The sequence below is a fragment of the Megascapheus bottae genome, chromosome 26 (genome assembly GCF_031878675.1).
Source record: "Megascapheus bottae isolate mThoBot1 chromosome 26, mThoBot2.hap1, whole genome shotgun sequence".
Taxonomy (NCBI): Eukaryota; Metazoa; Chordata; class Mammalia; order Rodentia; family Geomyidae; genus Megascapheus; species Megascapheus bottae.
In genome coordinates, this window is record NC_143534.1 from 19,780,940 (window position 1) to 19,791,595 (window position 10,656).

Genomic DNA, 10,656 nt, shown 5'->3' on the forward strand with positions numbered 1-10,656 from the left:
AACATCTGTATTCTGGGTGTGTAAAAAGTCTGTCTCCTTTTGATTGGAATTTAATATCCCAGACTTTGTGTGTACCTGTGTGTGTGGCACTTGTGCACCAGTCCAGAGGCTTGAACTCAGAGCCTGGCACTGTCTCTGACTTGTTTGCTCAGGGCTAAGACTCTACTACTTGAGCCATGATTGTGCCAAGGGCTTTTGGGTAGTTATGGAGGTAAGAGTTTCACAGACTTCCCTGCCTAGGCTGGCTTTGATCCACCACCCTCAGATCGCAGCCTCTTGAGTATCTAGGGTTACAGGGATCTCACCCTGACTTTTTCCTTTTCTATCAGTTGTAGAGTTTGCACTCAGGGCCAGGGTGCTGTCCCTGAGCCTCTCTGTGCTCAAGGCTAGAACTCTACCACTTGAGCCACAGTGCCTCTTCCGGTTTTTGTGTGATTACTTGGAGATGAGAGTCTACAGGGACTTTTCTGCCTGGGCTGGCTTCACTGACTTCTTTAAGGGCTGTTCTGGGATTTCAGAGGTTGTTCTAATATCCTAGCTATGCAGCTCCTTTACAACATGGCAGCTCACTTCTTCAAAGCCAGCAAGAATTTTCTTCTAGTCTCAAGAGTAATAGCATCTAACCACAGACATGACTGCACCACCTTTGTCTTTTAATGCAACCAAATCAAGCGAGTGGCAATTCATATCTATAGATGCAGTCACACTTGGGGAATATGTCTGCTTTTAGGGAGTGAACGTTTTCATTTCCATTATAAAGCCCAGTCTAAGACATCAGGCATTCATTTGAATTTCTTTTAGAAGAGGCTTCTAGATTTAGAATGGAAACTGAGCTCTCTCAACTTTTCTTGGTACTATTTTCTTACTAACACTAAAGTCATGGGCTAAGAATGTGAATAGATAAGGGAAAGAAGGCATGTTCGTTGATGACCAAGTGTGTGCCAACGTTTTTGTCCTTTATCATTTATTCCATGACAGCCAAAAGCACTGCTCTAGAACCAAGGAGATGGAACTATGTGCCCTCATCAGAGTGCTCTTAAGCAATTTCTATGTGGACTAGAAAATTAAATCATGATAACAACTGTCATTAAGTGGAAAGGTAAAACTAATATCTCAAAAATTTCCTATATGTGTGATAGGCATGCTTTCAATGGTGTAGAAAACAAATTCTTACATTTCCCAATGTAATAGAACCTTCTTTTTTTTCTTTATAAAGCAAAACAGATTTTGGTTACATCGAATTTCAAACAGATTGTAGTTTATGTAACTAAATTTAATGACCTAGAATATTTCCTCCTAAATCATGCTCTACATATTTTATTAATTTAGGAATAAAATTGATTCCAGGATGGTATTGAACCATATTTAGCCATAGTCAGATCTTTCTTTATCTAGAAGATCAAATATAGCTAATATTGCTTAGGAAATGGGAACTACAAAAGGTTTTAAAATTAAGAATATATTTTAAACCACATTTTGATTCAAATATTGCTCACAACTTTTCATGCTGAAGCATCAAGCATTTGAAGCAGTTTTTATTAAGAGCAATCAAGATAAAAACATCCAATAATTAGTTTTCAATTAAATATTTGAAGACTTGAACTAAAGCTTTTAGTAATGCAACAATGCTGGAATAATATACCAATTATAAAGTCAAGATAAAAATTAACTCAAAATAATATTCCTATTGTTACTTAAATATATGCTGGTAATACAGTGGAAAAAATATGAAATCAATATGATTGCAACTGTAATTTTAACTACTCAGGAGGCAGATCTGAGGACCATGGTTCGAAGCCAGACCACGAAACAAATCCTTTGAGAGACTCTTATCTCCAAGTAACCACCCCCTCCCCCAAAAAAGCCAGCAACAACAAAAACCACAGAAAGGGAGAGGAACCAGTGGCTCACACCTCTAATCCTAGCTACTCAGGAGGCTGAGATCTGAGGATTGTAGTTCAAAGCCAGTCCAGGCAGGAAAGTCTGTGAGACTCTTATCTCCAGTTAAGCACCAGAAACCTAGAAGTGGCATCTCAAGTAGTAGAGTGCTAGCCTTGAGCACAAAAGCTCAGGGATCGCACCCAGGCCCGATTCCCACTACCAATACAGAAAAGAAACAACAAAAACACCTAAGTTAAGTTAATAAAATTAACTTAAAAGAATAAACAACCAGGGGCCAGGACTTTGGCCTAGTGGTTAAAGTGCTTGCCTAGCATGCATGAAGACCCGGGTTCGATTCCTTGGTACCACATACATAGAAAAAAGCCGGAAGTGGTGCTGAGGCTCAAGTGATAGAGCTCTAGCCTTGAGAAAGTCCAAGGACAGTACTCAGACCCTGAGCTCAAGCCCAGGACTGGCAAAAAAAAAATAAAAATAAAAATAAATAAACAACCAATAAAATAAAAATAAAAGCTATCAAATAACTCTATAACTGGCATTATACAAATGTAATTTATTTCAATTATGTTGAAATTACACAAACTTTTCAGTAGGTGACTATCTTGATAATTAAATGTGCCTAAAACCAAATGAGAACTTCTAAATTATCTCTTACAAACCATCAAAATTTCAAGAAGCATTTTGGTTTAAATGGTTTACCCTTGGTTTTTGGAAAATGGGAAGAAAAAACTATATTTCCTATTTGAGGTATCTCAGTATGGTTGAGGAAAAAATTTTAAAAAAAGATGTTTCCACCTTCTCATTTGAATATTTGTACGCATTCCCACGTGGCATAAATTTTAGCTGTGAACTGGCATGCATGAAAGCAGACCAAGCATAAATCTGGTGATTCCCAATTTCTGAAGGAGGGCACAGCATACCTTCACTACGCTGCTTTCCTTAGTGGTAAGCTAGGCTGTCACTCCAATCAGATGTTCGCACCATGATGTATACAAGGCCCAGCTGAATCATCACTAGTGTTTGGAAAACCAATGAGAGGCTCCTTAAAAGAAAACAAACTAAGTGGACAACACACATCCCTATTAACACTGAGAAAGCATAGAAGACTTGGTGTTGGTGGCTAATACCTACAATCCAAGCTACTTGAGAGTCTGATGATGGAAGGATCTCAATTTGAGACCAGCTCAGAAGAAAGGCTGTGGAGAACTGTCTCCAATCCATAGCTGGAGCAGTGGTATGATCCTATCATTCTAAACTAGATGGGAGGCCGAGCTAGAAAAGATCACAGTTCCAGGCCACTCTGAGCGGAAAAGTCCACAAGATTCTATTATGAGGAAGCTAGACATGGAGATGTGTTCCTGTCATACCACAAACAAGAGAAGGCTGAAATGCAGGAAGCATTTTAAAAAATAACCTTCAAAAACCACGGCTGGAGCTGGGTACTGGTGGCTCACACCTGTAAATCCTACTCAGGGGGCTAAGATCTGAGGATCATGGTTCAAAAAAAGTCCATGGGACTCTTATCTCCAATGAACCACCACTTCCAGTTGGGAGTGGTACTGTGGCTCAAAGTGGTAGAGCACTAACCTTGAGCTCAAGGAAGAGCTCAGGGACAGGGCCTAGGCCCCCGAGTTCAAGCCCCAGCTTGAGTACAAAAACAAACAACAACAAAAACAAGACAAAAACAAAAATCAGGGCTGAAGGCAGGGTGGAGCGGTAGAGCAACCTGCCTAGCAAAATATAAGGCCCAAGAGTTTAAACTCTAATACTGAAAGAAAACAAAAGCGTGCAGGAATCAGAAGCTGGATTTTTAAAAAAATCTAAGTGTTATCTACTAACAGCAAACTAGGTAATACTGTAACACAGATCAACTCCCTCCCTGAAAACTAGAATAACAGGCAACAAAGAAACAAAACCCAGCTGTTTGAAAGTATTGAAATTCTAGAATAGGAGTGACAGGTTTTAGGATTCAAAAGGGCAATACATGCAGAAAACCACCTTTGGGGTTGATCTGAGCTGAGTGGATTTCAGGAGGTTTACGGGAACGGACCAGAGTGCACTAGGGAAGGAATGAGGCACTTCCTTACCACACTGGCAGAAAATATGAATCCTTTTTTTTTTTTTTTTTTGGTCAGTCATGGGGCTTGAAGTCAGGGTCTGAGCACTGTCCTTAGGGCTTTCTCAAAGCTAGAGCTCCACCACTTGAGCCACCGTACCACTTCTGGCTTTTTCTATATATGTGGTACCAAGGAATCAAACACGGGTCTTTGTGAATGCTAGGCCGGCACTCTACCACTAGGCCAAACTCCTGGCTGAAAATATGAATCTTATTCTCATCTGAAACTGAATCTCATTCAAGCCCTTTCAGCAATACAGTGAGCCAGGATCTTAGGTATTCATCCACCCTCTGGAGTGAAACAAAACCTTCCTGCATGAAGGTGATTACAACTGTTGTCCTCATATTTGTGTTGACGTACACAATAGCCAGGTACACCACTTAACAGCTACTTAACAAGGAGAATCAATATCATTAAAAGAAAACAAAAAATAGAGAGACCCACAGGGAAACCAAGATAACTGAGCCAAGACACAGATTTTTAAATGACTATGCATAATGGAAGGAAGTAAAACGCTTTGGACAGAAGATTGGAAAAAACATTTTTTTAAGAAAAAGTACCAAGTGGAATTTTAGAACCAAAAAAAGTTATTCAAACTGAGAATTAAATAAATGGATTTAAAAAATTAGATACAGATGTTAGGAACATTGGTAAACTGCAACATAGGTCAAAAAATGAAGACCAATAGATAGAAATGGCTTTAGGCAGAAAGTCTTAAATGTAGCTCGAATCCCAGGGGAACAATGGTGAATGATGCCAAATGTCTATTTGAAAAGAAAATGGATTTTCTAAAACTAATAAAAAATAATACTTTCAGTCACTTAGTGATGTTGAATATCCCTCCTAGGACTCTGGCATAATTAACATAGTCCATATTGTAGGAAACTCTGTAAAAGATAAATAATTCTGCATATTTCATAAACACAAGTGATGAAGAGCAGAAGTAATGAAGCAGGAACTACAGTCAGAGACTGAAGACGTGAATCAACTAATATGGTACGTGAACCCTAACAGGGGAAAAGGCAACTGTGGTATCCACCAGACACTTGGACAGTAATTAGATTACTTTAAAAAATATTGATCTGGGCTGGGAATGTGGATTGGTGATAGAGTGCTTGCCTAGCATGCATGAAGCCCGGGGTTCAATTCCTTAGTACCACATAAACAGAAAAAGCCAAAAGTGGGGCCTGTGGCTCAAGTGGTAGAGTATTGGGCTTGAGCACAGAGCAGAGAGACCCAGCTCCTGAGTTCAAACCCTAAAACCAGCAAAAAAAAAAAAAAAATAGATAGATTGATTTTGTTTGTTCCATCCAGATTTAACAATGGTTTGTGATTATGTTAAAACAGAAAGTTCTTCTCTTTGAGTGATACTAACTTATTTACACATGAAATGGCAGAAGGACTGGATTTGTTTAGAAGTAACACAGAAGTTGTAAGTGTATGGGGTTATAAACTAGACTATTTGCATGAGTTAACTGTCAAGCAGGATTTGTGCAAGACCATATATAACCGCCAGTCTGTTTTTTGCCTATGTCCAAAGATCTCCATGGTAGAACATAATCCTTAGCGTCCAGCTAAGGAAAACTTTTTACTTCTAGTTTTAACAGTGGAGAAACTACAGAGACCAAGACCATGGCACTGTAGCCTTTCATTTTCTAAGCCCAGACACAATAATCTCAACAACGAATGAAGCCTGTTATTAAACTATCACTGTAAGCCATGTCCTCAGAATTTTTTATTACAAAAGACTTCAGAAATCGAAGGCTTTGATAGTATTTAACACATTAAACAGGTTTTAAAATTTTGGTGACAATGAATACAAGAGACTTAATTTGGGATCTTCTTTTCTCCATTTTGTGAGGCCACATGCAGCTGGGTAAGCTTTCTGTGTTGCACATTTCAAAAGAAATCGCCAAAAATAACTCAAATTTTATTTCTCATCAGTATACACTTGACCTATTTCAAATTAGGTTCAGGTTGAACAGTCATTATCTGAAATATTGGGACCACAAATGTTTCATATTCAAGAGATTTGGGGATCCAGAATATTTATATAGACTTTACCTACTCCTTGAGCATATGGAACCTAGAAATAGAAGAATGTTCCGAAGTCCATACAGTTTGAACACGAGTATGATATGCAACCTGTTTTACATGAACACATATACACCAAAGAATACTGCTTAGTGTCATTTATTTCCTATTTTCTCTTTGAAAGTATGGAGATGTAACCATGAATCTCTCCTACACACTCTGCATAACTAATAAGCAATAAAAAAAAATAAATCTCAGCTGGACGTCGGTTGCTCAGGCCTGTAATCCTAGCTATTCAAGAGGCTGAGATCTGAGGATTCTGGCTCAAATATCTCCAATTAACCACCAGAAAACCGAAAGTGGTGCTATGGCTGAAAGTGGTACAGCACTAGCCTTGAGCTGAAGCACTCAGGGAAGACAACCAGACCCAGAGTTCAAGCCCCACACAAAAAAAATCTCAGCACACTGTGAAAACTAGAAACTGGGAGTTGAGGGGCAAAAGTTTAAATATATTCATCCAGGAACAAATAGAGTATTTGAATAATGTATTTAATATAGCTGACTCCGTTGAATAAAAGTGGTTAGAAACCCAGATAACATAAAATATGAACAATCACATTTAAGACATAGTGCATTTTTTTAATAATCTGTGGTGATTTTATGTATCCTATATTATCATAAGACAACACAGATGAAAGATACTCTACAGCAGACATTTTCTGGGAGTTGCTCCGTGGGAATTCCACAGGAAGAGTGTAATGTTTGTATTCTTTGGAATCTGTATCCACAAGTAATTGAACACAGCATGCAAAGCAAAATAAAGGCTTTCCAGTATTTAAAATAAATTTCCCAATATCATACTAGGGTGAAAAATGATTTCTGGTCATGTTTTCATTCCTTTCCAAGTATACATTTCAAAGAATTTCTCATTTATAAGGCTTTTTATAATATCATATGGGAGTCACAACCTGGCATTTTCACTGATAGCTTAAACTTCTGCCAGCTTTACTTGTTTACTAAAACATTAAAGACTCTTCTAGGGCACACGACTTAGTCAGCTTCTGGACCTTAGAACTGCCAGCCAAATGTTATCTAACTTCATGGTGGGATATATGGTATTTAACTTTGCCTTTCAAATGTAAAAGCTACTAGGCATTAACAGATACTCATTTACAAACACTGCTCTCATTTTTATTATTCTTTTGCACAAAAATCCATCAATGATTACTTTTTTTTTTTAAGACACATTTACCCTCCTTAACTTGTTACAGGCAGTCTCTCAATTCTGCTCTCAATTCTGAGCATCACAGAAAAACCCATAACCCGAACAGGATTCCCTCCTGACTTGACAAGCCTAGCTGCCTTTCTTCAGAATGATAATCCTTTCCAGACCTCCCTACCCTGAATGTCCCAGGCAGAAATGGTGTCTTCCTTTCTATGACATTTAGAATGTTCCAGGAACAATGACAAGAATGCCAATCACACAGTCAAGCTACATCTAAATGACTGCTAGGCTTTACTGCACATAGCTGCTTGCCTACTTAGATATGTGAGCACAGCCTTTTCCTCATGGCACCAGCAGACTGGAAGGCCAAATGTAGGAACATGAAAGGAGCTCAGTAGTAAACAACAGGAAGAATGTCTTATCCCAACTGTTCTTTCCCTTCTCTGGGATCAGTCAGTGATGGTTCCTAAAGGTGATAGGATACACATGACTTTCCTAGAATGTCTTTGGCTAATCCTCTGGGGTTTTTTTTTTTTTTTTTTTTTTTTTGGTCTGAGAGCAGGTTGGCATTCTACCACCTGAGTCAGACCTCCAATCCCATCTGCTTTCTTAAAGATGGATAATAACATCAGGAATTATAACTATGAAGCCAGAAAACCTGGGATGATACATGGCTGCTGAACTCAATCTGATCTAGGTAATCTATCAAAATTACTTTTGAATATTGAATAAAATTCATTGTAGAGGAAAGCTACTGAAAGGAAGGTCTCCAATAGGTAGAAAAGGAAAAAAACAAAATAAAAAAAAAACCCAGATTTGGGAGAATGACTCACATAATACAACTCCTGCCTAGCAAATGTGGGTTCTCAATTCAAATCCCAGTAATGAAAAAAAGGGGGGTGGGGGGAACAAAACTACATAATTATTTATCATTCTAGTTCATTTTAATTAATAAGTAGCAAGAGCAAATAATTGATTCATATGACATAATTTTTTTTTTTTTTTGCTTGAGCTCAGGGCCTGAGCACTGTCCTTGGACTTTCTCAAGGCTAGCACTCTACCATTTGAGCCTCAGCACCACTTCCAGCTTTTTTCTATGTATGTGGTCCCGAGGAATCGAACCGGGGTCTTTGTGCATGCTAGGCAAGCACTCTACCACTAGGCCAAACTCCTGGCCCATATGACATAATTTTTTAAATGTACTGATTTCTAGCACAACAGCATAAACTTAATTACAGAAATGGGAAATGACTTTTAATTCCCACACAACAGGACCTGACATTTGCTTGGCTCAGATGTGTGCTGGGACAGCACAGCCACGTGATCAGAGAACACACTTGCTTATAGTACTTCAGTTACTCAGGAGAGTTCAGTGTAACTCCTAATCCACGATTAAAAACTTAGAACTCGGGCCGCAATGCCAGGGGCAGCTCATTGCTCATTGGCTCCCGGAAGAGAACTTGGACACCTGGGTGCTGGCGACTGCTCTTTCGCCTTCCCGGGGAGATGTGCTTGGCTTCCCAGATGTAATGATCCTTAGGTTTACTCACGAGTGAAAATGACTCATACAGAGGTTAAATTGAAAATCCCTTTTGGAAATAAATTACTAGATGTGGTGTGGTTGGTGCCTAGAAGCTTAGGGTAGGGGGTCATCCTTACACATGGGGCATCCAGAGACACGGATCTTCATTTGATGTCACTGTCATCTCATCTGGCAACTCACGGATTTTGCCTGAGATTTACCTTTTTGTAAAAGCCTTACTATTGTACATAGAATTGAAGCATATAAAGCAGTTTGAATGGAAGACCTCAGGAGAATACAAACTTGCAGGTGTTTTCCTGGGAGGTGGTTCAATGGGCTCAAGGGCAGCTGCCTATGTGTCATAGTGAACCAGAAGATGGTGTTGATTATGTTAGCGGCCTCATTTGTATTTCCTACCCACTGCACCATCCAAAGCAGCAGCAGAAACTCAGAGATGAAGATCTGTTTCGTTTAAGTGATCCCTTACTCTTTGTGTCAGGCTCAGCAGATGATGTGTGAAAAGGATTTGTTGGAGAAAGTGGCACAGAAAATGAAAACTCCTAATAAAATCCACTGGATTGAGAAGGCAAATCATTTCATGGCAGTGAAAGAACGGTCACCAAATGCTGTTTTCAAAGAAATAAATACAAAGATTTTGTTTTGGATCTAAGAAATCACTGGAATGGACAAGAAATAACTGTCCTAAGCTAACAGCTGCTATTTGAGTACAAATTTTGAGTACACATATTGTTTTTCATTAAAGAACAGTATACCTCTCAGCATTATGATGGCATGTTTCAGACTAATGTTTAATGTTGCCCTATTTTTAAAACACATTTTAATTGTGAAGTATCCTTTACAAAATATCTTTTGAAAGCACTGTTACAGTTGTATGAAGATGATGTACAATATTGAAGGTGGTCTAAATATAATTTATTTTCTTTAGTATAATTAAGTTTTGGAAAAAATTAAACATTTGAATTTTGTTACATAAAAAAAAAAACTTAGAACTAGCTGGGCACCCACGGTGACTCATGCCTGTAATCCTAGCTACTCAGGAGGCTAAGATCAAAGCAAGCTCTGACACAAAAGTCCATGACGCTTATTTTCAATTAACCACCAGGAAAACCAGAAGTGGTACTGTGGCTCAAAGTGGAAGAGCAATAGCCTTGAGCTGAGAAGCTCAGGGATAGTGTCCAGGCCCGAATTCAAGCCCTACTACAGCCAAAAACAAACAAAAAACCTTTTAGAACCACTATAAATCCCAAATTTGGATTCTCGGTAAAGAAAATAATTATTTATCTCCAATACTGACTCAGGGAGGAAGATTGTTCTAACATATACAAGGTCCTGAGTTAGATCCTTAGCAACAGCAATCAAGAAAAGAGTAGCTAAATCTCCACGTTAATCTCAAATCATGATCCAGTACTACAAATAGAAAATTCTATACCATGACACTGTTTCAAATACAAAATTATTAAAAATATGGCATATAATTACTACCAACCTATGTCTTTAAGTATATAAAGCATAAGTGTTTAGACCTAGGTCTAATCTATAAGGTATTATATTATACACACACACACACATTTAAATATCCCCCCAAATCTGGAAGTTATGGTAGCAAGCATTTCAGTAAGGCACAATGACCCTGTGACATTTCCTAGGCTCCTGCCCCAGAGTCTCACATAAGGTTAAGTGGCATGGTTTTCCTCCCCATATTACAGAACAACCAGGTTTGGGGAGAATGAACACTTGCCAAGGAGCCCAGCTGGCTCAAATCCATGTTTACCAACACTACAGTGACTAAATGACAAACACTAAAATGACTCTAGAGAGGATATAAATGAATTATATTT

At 38.5% G+C, this 10,656-nt stretch overlaps 1 pseudogene; it reads left to right on the forward strand.

The window, feature by feature from the left end:
• Positions 1 to 8,705: 8,705 nt before the first annotated feature.
• On the forward strand, positions 8,706 to 9,576 carry LOC150046042 (testis-expressed protein 30 pseudogene; annotated as a pseudogene).
• The last annotated feature ends 1,080 nt before the right edge of the window (positions 9,577 to 10,656 follow it).